General features: G+C 33.5%; 1 protein-coding gene across 2 annotated transcripts in view; it reads right to left on the reverse strand.

Moving 5' to 3' along the window:
- The window catches only part of LOC132703329 (plasma membrane ascorbate-dependent reductase CYBRD1), an 86378-nt gene extending 80833 nt beyond the window's left edge, over positions 1–5545 (reverse strand). The window contains exon 1 of one of the 2 annotated variants that reach the window (XM_060672510.1): positions 5104–5536. The gene's annotated coding sequence lies outside the window, so the exon portion shown is untranslated. Of the gene's footprint in view, positions 1–5103 lie in introns of both variants that reach the window. The other variant, XM_060672509.1, reaches the window with a different exon arrangement.
- Between the last annotated feature and the right edge of the window lie 8630 nt (positions 5546–14175).

The raw sequence follows: 14175 nt of genomic DNA on the forward strand, positions 1-14175 counted from the left end.
ATCTTTTGTTTTCATAGTAAATTTGATGACAAACTAGACAAAATAAAAACAGTAAAAAGTTTTTTCTGCCTGGCTGATATAGATTTTATTTTCGTTTTTTGAAAAAGAATCACAGTAACCTACTATATTGAAAAACGAGTTCGCAGACTATTAATGCACAGTATGCACATTAAAAAAAGATCACTTTTAGAAAACAACTCGGGAACGCGACATACTAACCAAAACTAACTTAACCGACATCAATAACAAAAATATTTGCAATATGTTCGATAACTTATCCGTCCATAAGGCAATAAATGATACTAGAAATGAAAATAAGAAGGTAAGAAATAAAATTTCTCTTTCGAAAAATTGTAATAAATCTAAAACGGGTAAATACTAACAAATTTGGAAAAAAGAAATCAAAATTCCATATTCTTTTCAACTTTGGGTCAACCTAGAGGGAATCATCATACTTAATGATAAATTATCTTTTAAATAATTTTTTAAAGAAACTTCCACAGGTTACTGTAATACTTTTTAAAACACTTTTGGATTTCTTCTGCGTCGGTTTTTGCAGGTTCGACTCGGCAAAAACCGACGCAGGAGGAGTTTTGTTAAAAATATCTTTTAAATAGTTCTTGGCCCTACAACTAAGACCGTTAAGCCTTCATGCTAGAAAAGAGTAATTCTTTTTACTCGCTCTTAGTTAATATGGATATCTTAAGCAGTTTGCGAGGACCAATTGAGTAAATATTTTTTTCTATTCCCGTCTGTAAAATGCCTAATTACACACCGCGTGCGTGAAGCGTCACGTTACCACCTCAGTTTCGTTTTCCACGGATCCGAGCCACTTCGGACATTTGCGGGATATTACCGCACGGGTTTGCGAGCAATCGGATGTTTTCGAAGATTTTACAGCACGTTTTGAATTTTGACGTGTGTCAATTCTGACGGTCATGTCAATGAATGTATTCGTGTTTTGCAAAAATGATCCCAAAAACGAACAGTCGTAGAAAAAGTTTAGTATAGGTTTGATAAACTTTTTAGGTCACTTATTAATGAATACATTTTCTAAAAGTATATCTTTAGGCCCGCCGGACACGAGCAACTTTAGTTGCTGGTGATTAAAAATTGCGTGAATAAAAGTTACCGTTGTTATATAGACACCCCGCAAGGGCAATTTGATCGTTGCGCTTTTAAGTCGATGACTTTCCAAAGGTCAGTTTCACCAGTTGTTCGAAGAAATGAGGAAAGGACCTAGTAAAACTATTCAGTTAGTTCCGACTGAGCATCGCGAGTTTGGACAATTTGTACAAGGTACTCGTAATCTGTCATGGCAAGTTACCAACATGCGCCTGATATAACAACAGAATTAATATTTTAACAAAATCTACTACTGAAGACCAAGATCCAACTGACTTGGCAACCAAGGAATCATCACTACGGCGCGGCGAGTTTGAAAAAGTGCATTATAAATTTCTTGGAAAATGTCGGCAAGAGTTCACTTGTATTCATCCATGTATTCTATCTCCGTAACAAAATAGTTGCCAGTCAAAAGTCGCTCCTGCGCGGGGGGGCTTTAACAACTTAAATGTGCCAATACATTTATTATTTATTATCAATCTTAAATTTAATTCAAAATCTATATATTATATTATAGCATTATATATTTCTATTAATATATTCATCTATCATGATTAACTCAATATAATAAATATATCAACTTTACTTTTCAAGTTTAATATGTATGTTTAATAATTATAATTATAAAATTGTAGGTTGATCTCTCTAATTAATTTTTCTGGACAACTCTCACGTAATATCTACAAAGTTCTGCTTATGTTTTGCGATAAGTAAACTGAATAGCAACGTTATGAAACGGCAATAGAAATAAAATGTGACAATGAAACTAACGCTCAAAGAATCCCATTTGTATCCCTAAAAGAATGGAACTTTGCCCATGTAAACTTTAACGACAGACATTTTCAATTTCTCGGAGCTCTCACAAAATGGATAAGTCCATTTATAATACTGTCAAGCATATCAGGGGTAATGAAAAATCTTTATAGGAAATAGCCGGAGCAGTATTATTTTAAAGAGCAATTTTTATCGACTTTACGTATACAAGTCTCTCGGACATTTTTTTTAAGTTTAAAGAGTCAAATATGAAAAATAATTTCAATTTCCATTAATCCAATTTCAATATTATTAATAAAAAGAAATTATTGGCTGATTTGCCATATTGAAATCAGCCACCTGAGTGTTATCTGTAAATTTGGATAATAATAGTAAATAAACTAGTAGCTCGTAAGGCGATAGCTCACCAGATATTTTTTAGTCATTGTTTTTTTTTTGCGTAGATAAAATCTAATCATTGTAAAATTAAGTCCCTTTTATATATAAATCACGTTCAACTGTCATTTCAACATCAGAAATCGCTTAAAGGTTTCTTATTCGAAAATCGTCAACATTATATGAACATAACCTGGTAACAGCGTATAGGCAGCTTAACGTCATGTAACATGCTCCGAATCATAAAAACGCTATGGATTGAAGAATATAAAATGCCAAATAAGTACATTATGATCTGACTTTAAAAATAAAACGCACCATGTGTTTGCCATATCTTTTATTGAAGGGACACAGATGGGACAACAAAATTTTTAATCGGTGACTTTAATAACGGGTGCACGACTTTGCCGTTGAGTCAATGAGTTCACCGTTCAGAATAAAATTGTGCGGTTCATTCCATCACATTCAAGTATCCCAATCTGCAAAGTAGCTTATTTTTATAAGACACAAATTGAGTTGATCGCATGCAGAACCCACATCTGTATAAAACATCGCACGCATTTGAAGCGAATTTCCCTTTGAATGTGTACAGCTTATCGTTCATTTAGAAAAAGTAAACGTGTCTTTTTTAATTTACATTTAGGTTGAAGACTGTTTCTAGCCGACGGCGACGGCGCTACCAGTTTCAGTTGGAGGAAAAATTGTGACCGAAACGGGGCATAGCAAAAAGCGGTTGTTTCTGTTCTATTTTTAATACGCAGAAGAAAGTGCACATCCGTTACACAGCGAATAAAATAAATCAAATAAGTACACTAACATACATGAAGCGTTAGTCATCTTTTACTGGTGATTTTTTGCAACAAAACAAAGTATAGTAATAGTAAGCACTGTTTAAAAATAATTAAAACTTACAACGCTCCTATATGTGAACCATAATAATTGATTAATGAAACATTTAATACTAAGATTTAATATGAATGCTGTATACAAGTAAAGCGGTCAATATAAGGTATGTGCTGATCAATTTCATTACTTAACTTGTTTTCCAAACATGGGAAGAAGGTAATTGAGCTCAAAAATAGGTTTTAACTGAAAAAGAAAAAATCTCTAACCGTGTATTTTCACTTTAAAAATTGTGCAAATCAGTTTTTCATGCATCTTCGGAAAACGTTCTTTTTCTTCTCCCATGACCCGCATATATTTTTCAGTAGGTATTCGAAACGGGAGGCCTTGAGGTCAGCGGTTGATTCACGTAATAGGTGCTAATGCATCCTTAAACAGATCCATTATTCGGAATTTCCGTCTTAATTGACTATAATTAGCGTGAACTAATTTTGAATGAAAACCACGGTTTAAATACAGGAAATACAGGTAGCCCAGAGTCCAGTACTTTGATAATTTTTATTAAAAAGTTTTATTTATTTAATGTTATGAAGTGTTTATTAAATATTAGTACAACTTGAATTTTAAGTAGCATATTGGAAATTTACTACTTTATTCTATTTTGAAAATTCTCCTAAACTATAGAATTAATTTCTATTTCTTAAGATGGCACTACTTGGAATAACTACGTTACTTGTTTCATCGTAATTAAAGCTAACTTTTAGCAGACACTAATTTTGATGATCAGACCTGCTCATCACAATTTTGGAAATTTATTTTAAAATAAGAAAATCCTCTATAATACCTACAATAATATTAGTATTTTAAAATTACAAATAACAGAGGTTGCGGTATTTACAACACAAACGTCAATTGAAACCAATAAAGTATATCACTCCAATCACACCAACTGTGTTCTCGTGGGTTTATAACGTAATTTAAACCAATATATAACCAGTAGATAGGACTTGTCGGGTCGCGTTTGGATCATTGATTGTGATCGCACTGAAATATTGCACATTTGGCCTATATTAAACATGTCCAAATTTCGCGTCACCAGTTAGTGTCACCCGATAACTATTATTCTTAAGACAAAACTGCTGAACAATAGCACAGTAAGTGCCATACATGACCTCATTTTCTAATAATCCATGAATGAGATTTCTGATGGAATGCCTTTTGCCTTAATCCCGCTCTTAAACATTTGAAAAACGACTTAAATTCGAAAATTTATACCCCCAAGAATTATTTCCATAAACCTAAATGACCTAAAAACAAGGATGTCAACTTAAAAGATCACTTGCGCGGCGTTGTTATCTCTCATAATTTTTCTGTTCATTTTGAAACGTTGTAGTATTTCAGTCCGTTTTAATTGTCTACTCATGCTTCATTGCAAAACAAGACCATCAAACTACAAATTTAACTAAACAACAAAATACCGACATATCCCTAACAAAAAAAAAAATTCTAATACCTATTTTAATGCAACTCCTTATTAAAAATTTTGTTTTTTTTTAAACGGAAGACCCAATGTCTACGTTATAGCTCTATGATATTTAAACCAACTAGATTACCATGACAAGGTACGACAACACAGTATAAAATGTAACCTACCGAGAAACATTCATTCCTTTGCGTCTCACCAACGCCTCTCTCCAATTCAGGCGCGTGGCTCGATTGATGGCTCTTTGTTAAGGGCGTTTCATCTTACCCACAAATAGGCAAAATATCTACCTACCTAACTATTTCAATATTAATCAACCAAAAAGAAAATAATTGATCCAAAACAAAATTTCTGACGTAGGCAATGCGAACGGCGCAATATCCCTCCGAAGACCTTTTAATTTAGCCAATCGCACGTCATTGGGTAGCCTCACCCGCCCTTTTGGGAAACCAATGCTTAAGAACTAGGTACTTAATAAAAATGCCAATGCTCGCCACTCTTACCGGTCAAAAGGACTTCCCACCATAATCCCAGTCACAATTTGAGTGGCGGAGGTATATCCAACTTCCGGTTCGACGGAGACTTGGACGAGAAACCCCGCGAAACGTACTTCAATAATTGAATCGCGAACGAAATTTTACGATGACCCGAATTATGGCTGCGTTACAGAACAAAACTCTCCGCCCGTAAACAAAAGGCGGAGTAGGCGAGTATATGTCGATCGCGCCAAAGCGATAATACGCGCGACAACAACACGGGAGGATGCACCGTGGAAACAACCGCGAGTCCCAGGCAGGGTGTGTTGACTTTGTTGTTCTTTCTTTTCCGTTCTCAGAGCTCGTAGCGTTGGCGCGACGGATACCCGCGATTCACGACGCAGTCTCGCTGGTGCCGGAGATGTGCTCCAGCGTAGTCATGGTTACGGTCGTTTAAAGCACGCCGACAGGAGCTCCGTGCGCGCGGTGTCGCAGCGGCAGCAGCGTCGGAAACTTTTTGCCGTGCTTGATAACGTCCCGGCGTCGACACGGAAGATTTACGACCGCGATAGAAGGGATATAATGATAATTTGGTCTCGTTGTGGTCCAACGAAAGGGATGGGGGAAATGTGTTTGTCTTTAAAAAATTTCACTTATGAGAGTGAAATAATTAGGATTAGGAATACCCAGCTGGAACAAACGTATTTTCTTCTTCAATTGACATGTCCCTATTGAACGTTGACGACTGCCATGTCCACGATCCCAGATAGCACACAATATCCTCAGTATATCCGGTCAATGTTCCATTCAAGTCGCATGTCCCGGGACATGTCGAGAATATTCTTAGGATATACCTTAGCATATACATTAAGGATATACTGTAAAATACATCCCAGGGATATCCTCTGAATGGATAGCTTGCGGATTTACTGTACACGATATACCACAGATGTCCTCTAAAAATAGATGGCCTGAGGATATCCCACTGCGCCATAATTTGAACATTAGGCATTGAAAATAAGGCAAAAAAGTGAAAAAACGTAAAACAAAGTGAAACTTAAAAAGTTAAATTTTGAACAACTGAAAATACTCAGGGAGACATTTTATTGGCAATGTTGTCGTGCACATCTACATCGACCTCAGTGTTAGCAAGTCCTAAAAAAAACGGAATGAAACCTTTAAAATCAATTTGCTTTTACTATTTTTGGACACGAACGAGACAAGGAACGCTTTTTTAATAAAAATACCACAGAAAACTCGGATTCATCTAAGTAAAAAAAAATACAAAAACGTAAAAATAATATATTCGTTTAAAAGCATCCATTTGACAACACTGTTCGGCTGCAACCAATGACGCAACTACTCACGGTCGTGCCGTGCCGGACTCGTTCGAGTCTCGTCGGCTTGTCCTCCGTCTCGTCGTCCGCCATCATTTCCGCATTCTTTTTGTTTGCGGTATACGGTATAGGGCGATTTGGCGTCTATTTTGAGTATTTTGTGTGCTTTCATTTCAGTTATTTTTTTGTGGTATTATTATTACTGAAAAAAGAAAGACATGTAAGTAAAGCTTTATGGTACTATATAACATAAGATTTGATAAATTCTAACCTGAACGAAACATTTTTTTGTAATCTACCAACATCATGCCTTGTTTTTTATTATTTTGCTAGGTTAATTAGAGAGTAATATCAGGCGCTCTGACTGAATTTCAGATGAACTTGAAATAAAATTTAATTGGTTGGGCAAGAAAAAGGAGAAATTTTCAAAATTAAAATTTTCCTAATTAATATTGGGTAAGTAGGTATTGTGTTTTTTTTTAAATAAATAGGACGTAAATGTAATATAAATAAAGTATAAGAAATATAATTTAATAAAATATATATTATGGCGATTGCTTAGTTGATGCTTTTTTTAAGGAGTGATTGCTGGACCCAGTTAAGATAAAACTGACTTTTTTGTAACCTATATACCTATATTATACGTTTTAGATTACGTATCTTTTTTGATTCTAGACTTCTTTTCGTATCTTCTTACTTTGTTTTTGAAAACAAAATTAAAATCCACTTTCTCTTCATGTTTTTTGAGTATTTATATTTAGGCAGACAAAACTAAACTATTTTTTTTTAAGTAAGCAATATTAGAGAAAATCCCCAGAACAAAATTATATCCTTAATTATATAGTATAGTATATCAGCCCCCAAAAACGAAGTATTAAGCATAAAGTACAATTTTCACATTAAAATGGTTGTTGGGTTGGGTTAAAACGTTCTTCCTATTTTTTAAGGCTTGTTTTCATGGTGATAGTAGGTACCATCTGAGCAATAAAACTAGGAAAATTTTTAGGTCACTTTATCCCTTATTTGAAAAAACGTTTTTTCGAAAGGCTAACAAATTAAAAAAAAAGATCTGTTTTTACTTAATTGTACTTGGAACTACGACCTTTCAAATATTTTTATTTCACTAGTTTATTTGTTGTTTCTAAAGAACATCTAATTTCGTCATCCAAAAAAGTTTGAGTCACTGGTTTAAGGGGAAATTTTTGTATCAGTCATATAGTTTTCTTTTCTATTTTTTGAAAATGCACAATATTGAAAAGCGAATCAGTTTAGCGATAATGACGACCTAGTGTTGCTGCAGGAGGCGAAAATCGTGATTCAGGTCAAATGCTCTTCTGTATCTTAATAAGAAATTTAAGAAACATTTTCTATTGCGATAAACACAAATTTTTGGTTCAAATAACGAAAAACCCCAAACTTAATCTAGTAGTAGAAACGGAATTCAAAATAAAGTCAGAAAAATTGACAAAAGTGACATAAGAGTGAAATTTCATAAGAGGTGCAAGAACTTGAATATCCCAATGTCCGTAGTTTATTCAAACAGATCTTAAAAAGTTCCGAAAGACGTTCCACACGACGTTAATATAATGCAATTATGTTTTGCTTTATAGGACGCATTTTAATATCCACATAATGTTTCAAATCTCTAAATTACATCTTAATAGGTCATTGTGTTGACTAAATGATAAACACAAAAGAATTTTACAATCATACAGTTCCACTTCCAAGCTGTTAGTTTTGGTTAGTTTGCTGTTGAGTTTCTGCATGAAGTTCTTGCATACTTCGCAGAAATGGTAATAAAATATAGAATAGAAAACCGATAAACTGAAAACTCCGTTACAAAAGATAAAGGAACTAAAAAGTAAAACGACAAAATTGCAAAAAATATTTAGCTTGCCTATGAAACGAAAATATTTTATTTACTGGCTTTCAGATTATACCTATAATCTCAGGTTTATCCAACATGTTATATTATGTTATGATATGTTACCGAAAATGTATTATCCAGTTAGGTTAGTTTTGTGACATCCGGGTATTCCTTTTAAACGACACAAAACGCGCGGGAACGATCGTGACGTCATACCGCTGCTTTCCGGTCGATACGGCGACATTATATTATTTACGTTTATTTTTGCTTTACATGTTAATAATGGAAGCAACACAAAAACAATATTACCAATTGTGCCCTCGTTTCTGAGTATAAACCCGTAAAACGCCAGATAAACTTTTTATTCGTTTACCAGAAAATAAAAGCCTTCTCTTTTTGTTAACATTATATTCACTTTAGGTCACTTTAGCCTTAACCGTGCAAATATTTTTAACTCTTCGAACTTGTACTCATCCTATTGTAGTCTCTATAGGATTTCCTGATCTATATAAAATAAAGAAGACTTCAGTATTCAGGTTTCCACAAGTTTAAAAAAATTGCTTTTGTTTTTTTTTGTTGAATAATTTACATTTTATTTGATATACCATTTGAATTTTAAAAACTAGAAAACTTTAAGCTGATATAATTTTCTATGTTTTCTAGCTTTAACACCGCCTACCTCAGCAAAAGAAAAACTTTCGGTGTTTTGTATGTAAGATGTCACCATAAACATATCCACTAAAGGTAAATTATCAGATTGATCTTTTAAAAATTCGGCTTAGGTCATTTTCAAACCTTTCTTTTTGATACTAAACCCAAAACAACACAAGCTGTCGTTCTGTTATGACTTCTCTACGCTACCGTCCGGCTGGCGCGTAGTCTGACAAGCGGTCATAGCCAATGACTGGGCGTTTTTAAGAGGATTTAAATATTACAATTTTTCATTACTTATATTTGTTACATAAAACCTCGAAATTATTTTTTTTTGTGAACTATGGTTCTTTTAATACTATAAACTTACTTTTATAAGCAATATTTTTCAAATTAAAATTTTATTCAAGTTCATTATTGCCCATCAACATTTTTTCTGTATTTTACTTAATCCAGATTATTCCAACCAAGATCATGATCAGAAATTAATGTTAGAACCAACACCTAAAATTGAATTGCTTAAAATCAAAGATCTCGTTGGTTAATAAAAAAATATTATTGAGTTACAGAGTTTAATTTTAAAAATTTTGCTTTTTTAGAAATCCTTTGCACCTTACTAACGCCTTAACTTATCGAAATGGTGAAAACTGGCCTGGATCGGTCTTAGTCATTTTTCCTCTGAAACTTATAAAATACGATATACAAACTAAACTCATGTTTTCTTAACGGAACACCCCGTATGTCTATTAATAATTTTATTACGTTTGTTATTGGCTTCTTAAAATATCTTTAATTCAATTTTTTTGTGGGTGGTTCATGGATAACAGATGTTCTATTTATGTAAATTACATAATTTATTAAAAAAAATGGTCAAAATAAACTTGTGTGTCCAATATTAAACAAGCAGCAGACAGAAGGTGAGATAAAAATTACGAAAGTCACGTCTATTTGAAAACTAAAGTACTTAAGGAAAACCTACTTATAAAAAAAAATAAAATGAAAGACGTATGCTTTTTATTTGAAATACCTCTAACGTGTTACATATTTGTGCAAAAGCTTACAACAAACGTAATAAAATTTTTAAAATACATACAGGGTGTTCGCTTTAAAAAAACTCAAGTTTAGTGTTGGTTGGTAGAGTAACGAAAGCCGCAACACACATGCTTGCGACTCACTGTACAAGTCCACACTATGTACTATAAACGTATTGGTGCTCAGAAAAATCGCGTATGCCAGACATCATGCATACATCAGCTTTGAAGTTGCGCACAAGCATTAAAGCAACAAACTGGAGGCAGTATTATTTATAATTTCTTCCCCTTCGTCGATAATCTTCACGCGGTTGAATCATTTTAGAACGTACTCCTATGTTTGAGATTCCCGTGACGTGTTGATAAATGGAAGCTCGCAAAGTTCCGAGAGAGCGCCTTCTGCGGCGAACGTAACATAAACTACGAATTGCGGGAGCGGAATATTTCTTCTCCCGAGATTGGAATCATTTATTTTACCTGTTTTATGGCAGCCTCATTTAATGGAAAACAACCTCAGAGCAACTTAATACATAAACCGAAATATGAATCTTCAGAAAATTTCGCCTCCTAAAATAGATCTTTCAATCAAACAAGTTAAATCAGCTATCTGTGTCGGCTTCTTTGTTCTAGCATATTACAATATTTGACAATGAAGTAATAGGTCCGTTTTAGAAAAAGTTTTTGTAAGTGCAGCGGAACTTACCCATAGACAGATGAAAAAACTTTTACTAAATTTTGCATTTATAATTCCTAGAAACTATTTCGCAAAAACTATACGTTGTCCTTTCAAAAAAATATAAGACAACTTACACGTTTTAATATCTTAATACGATAGCTATAATTGCAAAATTGACACAGTTTTATATTATATATTTCTGTTATATTTTCATATTTTGTAATATATATAAAAATATATTAAATATATCTTAAAACATATTCAAGCAGTTTTATAAACATTTCTCTTTGTAACTGTCATTATAAAATTATATTTTCTTTGTAGTATATTATTTTGCATATGTGATTTTCCAAGAGGGGAGAAGAGCGGGGTTGCTATTAGATAAGCGGCTTATCAACGTGTTTTCACAAGTACTATATTTTTTCTATGGCTATTAGTTATTCCATATATTATTGCAAAAGAGCCCAAATACATTCATTGAGTATCAGAACTGAGAGACGTCAAAATACCATCGGTGGCTAAAATCGATCTAAAACATCTGAACCCGTGACCAAAGCACTAGAATGGCCGGAATTGATTCGCCACAGTGGGTAACGAAGCTAACGTTAACCTCTTAAAGTGACACTTCCCAGACCCCTGATCAGCGCATAATTCCATATTCTTGAATGTGGGAGCGATGGGATGTTTTGTGTAGATTTTTAGTCACGGATAGTAGTCTTACATGTCAGTGCTGTGGTCACATCACACATCACTCAGTGAATGTATTCGTGCCGTTTTGCAAAAATGTAATGGTCATAGTAAAAGTATACTATACAACACATTAATTAACTTCTGCAATCACTCGTACATTATACGACTATGAACACTCAGTCCGTTGCACTCTGCTCGTACTAAATCAAAATCGAGTTGAGTTTATTAAACTTGATACATAATAAAATATTATAAACAACTCTATAAAACTTTTTATAAAACTTCTGGATTCCTCCTGCGTCGGTTTTTGTTGACTCGAACTAGCTAACGTTTCGCCAATCATCCTGTTGGCTTCTTCAGAGCTTGACAGTTTCAAAAAACTAGTTCGAGTCAACAAAAACCGACGCAGGAGGAATCCAGAAGTTATATAAAAAGTATTACAGTAGCATGTTTATTACAAGACTATAAAATACTATTCGTATGAAATAAATATTCAAAAAAGTGGTAAAGTGAATTTTTAATGATTCTAGATATAGGTACGTTATTGCAATAAATCATTTCAATTTGAAAATGGGATATCCACTACAAACTATAAGAATTAACTTAAATAAGTTTTATATTTTTTATAAATTTCGCCGCATCTATCGTAAAAGTATCAGGGCCCCTAAACCAAGAAACAACTGTTCATATTTATTATTATTTTCCATTCTCCTGCTTTGGTTCTTGTGTATATGACGGTAAGTTGTGGTTTTCCCCTGAACTTACATATGCTTAAAAGACAACCAAACATTTTTTGGCACCACTACCACAACTGTCTAAATACATTAAGATGAGGATATTCCTCTGGTTCTTCTAGAGCTTTACCTCAAAAATATAAAGGCTTTAATGGTCAAACAATGAAACGTAAACGTAATAAATCTGCTTCAAGTTCCACAGATATATTTTAGTATGCAACATAGACTTAGAGGCAGCTAATTCAATACTAAATATTTTGCCCTCTTAAATCCTTTTCTGTAAAGCAGGCCATAAGGTACTGCGGTCCAACAGAAACTAGCAAAGTCTCTTATTTAGAAAGTCTGAGAATTCTAAATATTTTGGGTCATTCTTTTTTGCTCTAGTAACTCCAAACCCAGCTTTTCAGAGGAAAACAGAAAACTTGGAAAAAGGAAAGAGCTGCTTGAATTCCGATAATATAAAACGGACCTAAATAATTTTGTGAAAGTACAAGGACCACAGCCTACCAAAAGAGATGCAGTTTAATTGGCAAAGTTAAAATTTAAATTTGAAATTAAAGCTTTTAGCTAATTCATTCAAAGTTTTCAAGTTAGAACCATCTGGTTTTGGAGCAACCAAGGGGAAGAGGAAATGAATTGGTTTCCCACCGGCTAGCAGAGGTGCCCCCTTTAGTTTATGCTGTGATTGTAGTCTTGAAATCATTCAATCAGGATATAACTAAACTGTCATTAAAAAGGCGCTAAAAGTTGCTTTTAAACAGCCACAATGGATCTGCCAATTGGCTTTGGCCCTCCCAACAGTTGATAACAATGCCACGCTAAAGTAACCGGCATCGTTCTCTTATCAGAGTTTGGAATAGGAAAGCTAGCGGGTCGACCGGAGCAAAGACCACAACTGCGGTCGTTCCCGGACCATAATTTTGGAACCGCTTTCACATTTTCTTTTTTGATCATTGCCATTTTTGTTAAAAAATATAATACGTGACGCAACCACAGCCCAGAACATGGCAGACAGAGTGCTGTTGCATAGGAAAATTTTTGTAAGTTTAGAGATTATACTTTCACCTAGAATAGATTCATGATAGATTCTTGTAGTAAAATAGAGGAAAATATAGGGAACTGTCAAATTTAATGATTTTTATTCATTTACTTAGGAAAATAATTTCTATAGAGGACTTAGCCCCAATTACAGTGAATATAATAGTATATTATGTAACAAGTTTGATAAAAGAAATTTAAGTCAAATGTTTGTCTTGGTACTAGCAGACGGCGTCTTTAATAAACGATTGTCTATAGGGTATTTTACGTATTTAATATTAAAACAAGAAATTTATAGACCAAGTACCAAAATTCCAAATGTTCATGCATTATTCATGTTAGGCCATTCTTGCGCCAAGATTGCAGTACTTTTTCTAGTTTTCGAAATTATTGGTTAGTTTACACAGACTTATGCCAGAATTTTTACACCTTCATATAAAAAACTAACCCAAACTAAACAAATACGTGCTTATAAAATGCAGAAAATAAATTGTTTAATGGATGACCAGCCAGAAAATTTTTCATAGACATCAAGATTTTACTATTACTTCCAATTTTAATTATCACATTTAATTTGTTTTTAAAAGTTTTCTGGGGTATTGTAGAAGTAGGTACGGAAATCATTATCTATATGTTGGGATAAGGCATATGAAGTTTCGCTCGGTTTGAATTGAATTGAATATTCAGTCATCCTCAAACGCTAAAATAAACAGCAAACAAAATCGCAAATGATAAATAATCGGCAATAAAACATATCGAACTTTATTTTAATTAGCAAAATTCATTTATTTTTATTTTAATAGCCTCTACATTCAATACTTGGCCGCCAAAAACAATAATCTGAGTATTCAGATGGACTCAAAATTAAGTAACTGATTTCAATTCACCTATAAAGATTTCCTGTCATTTGTGACATAAAAGTAACCAAAATTGCCTTCTTTAATAGATTTTTGTTCAAATCACCAATTATTTCATAAACGGCATCACTCAAATGCTGCTGATGGTCATAGTGAAGTTTCATCATAATAAGTCTCTTGTTTTTCTGTTTCTAGTAGATTGGTAATAGCATTGATCT

The sequence above is a fragment of the Cylas formicarius genome, unplaced genomic scaffold (genome assembly GCF_029955315.1).
Source record: "Cylas formicarius isolate icCylForm1 unplaced genomic scaffold, icCylForm1.1 PGA_scaffold_6__28_contigs__length_40554024, whole genome shotgun sequence".
Lineage (NCBI taxonomy): Eukaryota > Metazoa > Arthropoda > Insecta > Coleoptera > Brentidae > Cylas > Cylas formicarius.